The sequence below is a fragment of the Capsicum annuum genome, unplaced genomic scaffold (genome assembly GCF_002878395.1).
Source record: "Capsicum annuum cultivar UCD-10X-F1 unplaced genomic scaffold, UCD10Xv1.1 ctg51704, whole genome shotgun sequence".
NCBI classification, from domain to species: Eukaryota; Viridiplantae; Streptophyta; class Magnoliopsida; order Solanales; family Solanaceae; genus Capsicum; species Capsicum annuum.
Window position 1 is genome coordinate 1 of NW_025859669.1, and position 4,916 is coordinate 4,916.

Sequence of the window (4,916 nt, forward strand, 5' to 3'; positions counted from 1 at the left end):
ATATTTAAAATATTTTTAGTTGAATTCCTACACCTACATTAAGTTCAAGGTACTATTGGAAAAATAGCTATAGCAAATCAAAGTAGAACTGTGTACTGCCATCTCCTGTTTTACCAGTCGAGCAGCCCTGTCAACCCTTTGCGGTGCTTGCTTCTTAGCTAGAACTCACACAACGCAAACATAATAAGATTCAAATAGAATACAATACAAGCTCGTGCAGATGACTACTTATGATACATTAATATATCAAGTTAGTAAAATTACGTAGTAAATCACTATCATTGTTTTTGTATCAATAAAATCACTTAACTTATACAAGTAATTCCCACTGGAGAAATCACTTTCTGGAGCAAGATATCCAACTTGAATTAAGCACAGTTATTGTTTTCGAGCATTAAGCACAGTTCTGATGCTAGTCCTCGATAGTCATTGCGTAATTCTAGCAATTATCTTACTTCTTGATAGCTTATTTGTCTCTCTAGACGGAGGTCTTTCATAAAATGAATTTTCCTACACGGATGTTGTACAGGACCTTCATCTAATGGATCAAAAGAATGGCCAATGCATATGAGATCACGCTACGCAGCAATGTTATAACACGATTTACAAATTGATTACAAATCACTTACACAAATACGTCTTGCAAAAAGTGATTTACAAATCTCAATAGGCGAAACACAATTTCCATGAAAATCATATTCATTAGCATATCTGTCTGAAGTACATGGAAATACTTGCTGTTAAATCTGTTATGTTTTGAGATGCTTCAACATGAGTCGATTGCTTGATTCATACAAATATGGTCAACAAAAATGAGTTATTGAGAACAGACAGACCGATCAATCCCAACCAGGAAGTTGAAAATATGTTGGAATGCCAAAGCTAAAAAACCCACAACATATGCTTCAACTTCTGCAGCCTTACATCAAACATTCAAACTCACAACGAGTCGAAAACATGTCCATTCCTGTTTTCTGCTTCTAGTTTTGTTGTCTTTGTAACTTCTCAATTTAGTAGATCATATGTGCAACACTGCAATTCAGTATCTACTTTTACTAGGACAATATAACTCGTTACATTTACCGCGTGTTTGCCCCATTCATTAATTATGAAGGACAACACTTTGAGGTGAAAGTTGTGTCTATGAACAAAGTAAATGGGAGAAGCACAGGTTTACTGCTATTGTTGGCGTGTTATTCCACAAGTTGATTGTGAGACTGAATTACTCGATCACACCATAAATCTGCCACTCCGATCTTACTGGGAGGGCAATGGCATGACATACGCTACTCTTTTTGAGACCCCTTCATCCTTTACTTCTCTGTAGTTTAAACATGACTTAGAAGGAACTGCAACTCTCCTTGTAAATGTTTTCGTCTTTATGTTCAATAAAATGCCTTTTCTTTGCTACAAAAAAGGGAAAAATTGAGGGAAACTAGCTTCACAAGTTTATGAACTGACATTGTGGTTGAGCCATATTACTCAAGTAATGATTAGGCTGAAATTATTACTACTATAGATTATATAGCAAACAATAATAGAAGTTAGGCTATTGTCTGTACAAGGACAACTTCAAAATAAATGAAAATAATTCAGGCCGAGTCGCAAATTCAGAAAAAAAAAATGATGGCTTTATTCATAGAGTAACAAACACTTTGGAAAAAATCACAATCTATGAAAGATGAAGGCTTATATTTGCATAACTGGCGGCATATTAGACTTGAATCCTGCAATTTCTAAAAATGAAGGATTAAGGTTATGAGCTTTAAGGATGAAGGAGGTACAAAATACATGGATATATAAAACGTAATCTTATGAAGGATAAATATTAAGTTGAATACCTGGAAGTTATACACTAATATCTTTTCTTGTGCCTTTTCATTCTCGTAACATTTATGTGTTCAAATTTTACAACCATCCTCGAAAACCATACTGGATAATAAGTTGACAACATTATGTATATTATGGACAGTCCAATAACCAGACCACAACCGTAACCCATGAGAACCGCTTGCCAACTAATCAAATCTCCTTCTTCTTCATCTAACTCAACTGTAGTTGTCGCTTGCGGTACCCCATCATCGCCAACACAATCTTTTGAGATTGGCAGTCCATGTAACCCATCATTCCCTTGGTATGAACTGTTCTCAAACATATCAAATTGTTTTCCTTTGGGAATGCATCCAACAAGATGATTATGAGAGAGATTTAAGAATGCAAGTGATGTGAGAGATACAAGTTGTTGTGAAATTTCACCTCTAATCTTGTTAGATGAGAGATCCAATAATTCAAGTACAGATAAATGTTGTAAAGATGCTGGTATAACACCTTCCAAGCCATTATGAGATAGGTTCAGCGCACAGAGTCCAATGAGATCTCCAATAATGCTTAGGAGATAACCTTCAAATCTGTTCCTTGAGAGATCAATAATCATGTATGTAGTCAATACTCGAGGAAGTTCCAGACCAGTCCTTTTATTGTCACTATCAAAGAATTTATGTATATCATATCAGAATATATATCTGCTACATACTCTCGGGTTCCACTGTTCTCACCAATTAATTTCATGGCTTGAAAATTCGCAAAAAGGGTCACAAGTAAATCTCCGCTAAATCCATTGGATGAGAGATCTATTACTCGAATTTGAGCAAATAAGCTGTCAGTCCTTGAATCACTTATAGGGGGCCGTGCAACTTGTTTGATCTCAAACTTAATATCTTCAAATCATGAAGGCCTCCCAACCAACTCGGAAATGTGTCATTCAACTCATTGTTGCCTAAATCAAGGAATTCCAAATATCTGCAATTGATCAAAGATGGTGGAACTTTCCCCTTCAGCTTATTCCCATCCAAGTTAATGATGCTGAGTTGGTTTTCATTATTAAAAGTTGTAGTAATTGTTCCAATGAGACGATTGTTGTTTAAATCCAAAACCTTAAGTCCATCATCTTACCCAAACATTGTGGGATTATTCCGTTCAAATGATTGCTTCCCAAGTCTAGTACTCCCAGTGTTTTCAGATGGCAGACGGCTAAAGCAATCTATCTACTGAGATTATTTTGAGAAATGATAAGATATTATAGGCCCTGATGGTCTAGGAGTGACTTTAGAATAGGACCTTCCAGCTGATTTTGTTTTAGACTAAGGTAAAACAATGTCTTGGACTTGAACTCCTGAATTTTGCCACTGAAAGAGTTATAGCTCAAGTCTAACCATTGTAGTGATGGGAGGGAGAATATCCAGGAAGGTATAGTCCTATTCAAGTAGTTTGATGACAAGAAGAGTCTTTGTAAGTTTTGGAGTCCACTTACATTGGATGGAATTGGACCAGTTAGGGAATTGGATGATAGATAAAGGTAATCGAAGTTGGAAAGGTGGAAAAATCTTTCGGGAAATACCCTATATAATTGTGTGCGTGAAAGCCATAAAGTTGTTAAATAAGAAGAGAAATTCAGAGGAATGGTGGAAGAGATGTTCATAGAGTAAAGGTCAAGCTCTCTTAATTGGGTCAAGTGCTTAAGGAGCAGTTCAAAATTATAAGCCCCAAGTCTAAGTCCGTATGGATCATGAGTCTGTAAATGAAGAACATATAATTTAGAAAGGTGAGAGATTTCTGCTGGGATTAGACCTGTAAAACTTGAACCCGACAAATCAAGGTGTGTCAAGCTAGATAACTCACCAAATTTAGGTGAAATGAGCGATCCATAGAAATTATTATAAGATAAATCAAGCCTTTTGAGACTGGAGAGCTGAAACAGTCTACTGTTTGAATGAAATGTGCCTTGAAGTCCGCTGCAATAGAGGTCAAGCTCAATCAGTTGTCCAATCGTCTCATCACAACGGACTCCATTCCATGAGCAACAATCTGTGCTCTTGTTCCATGAAAAACTCGTATCCTCATAACAGTAACCAGAAGCATTAGGATTGATGGTAAACATATGCTTGAATTGTAGAAGAGCAAGAGCTTGATCTTTGGGGCACAAATGAGATAAGGATGAGGAGAAAGCAAGTGAACAGAGAAAGAGATATAGCATAAAAAATACAAGTGTCATACCCTATTTTTACCTAAGGTCAAAACGAGCACGACATTATGGACTCTAAAAGAATTTATTATGTACAGAGTCGCCACCTAATTTTTACGAAAAATAAGGAAACCTATTTATTTTTATCAACATGTATGACTTGTGTTTTAATCTACGAAATCAGTTTAGATTCTAGGTAAGGGTTCAAGTTATTCTGAAGGGAAGGGGTTAGGCACCCTTCAGAATCCATAAATGTGGTTCCCGGCCAGACTTAGATTTATTAAAAGAGAAAAAAAAATCTCTGTCTGTTTATACGAGTATAAAATATGTATTAAAATGATGTAAATAATTTATATATAAGAAATATACAAATTACCTATATTATAGCAAAAGCTATTTATAAAAGTATATGAAAAATATGTAAATAAAAGTATATATAAGAATGTATATGAAAAGAAAAAATAAAGGTTGAATAAAGGAAGATTTATTTTAAAGAAAAGATTATGTAATGTTTTAGTGTAAAAATTATGAATTATCTAATTAGATGTCTAAATCAATGTAATGTAGATATTAATGGTCTAAATTTGCTAAAACGTGTGTTAAAGATTGCGTAAATAAACATATTCCCCACCCAACACCCAAAAGTAAAGTTTTCACTATGATAATATTTTGTACAAGTATAAGAATATAGAAATACAACACCAAAAATTAAATGTCTTCTTTAAATGTCACTCCCGACAAGTATTCTCGACAACCTGTATAAACACTTGTAATAAAATGTTAGTAACAAATAAATGATTATCACAATAAATCAAAATATACGTATGCACATATGTATTTACAAATATATTTTTTATTAAAAGTAGGCTCAGATAAAGTTTTCAAAATATAATAA

The 4,916-nt window shown here is 34.4% G+C and overlaps 1 pseudogene; it reads right to left on the reverse strand.

Moving 5' to 3' along the window:
• Nucleotides 1–1,855: 1,855 nt before the first annotated feature.
• Nucleotides 1,856–4,051, reverse strand: LOC124892891 (annotated as a pseudogene).
• Between the last annotated feature and the right edge of the window lie 865 nt (nucleotides 4,052–4,916).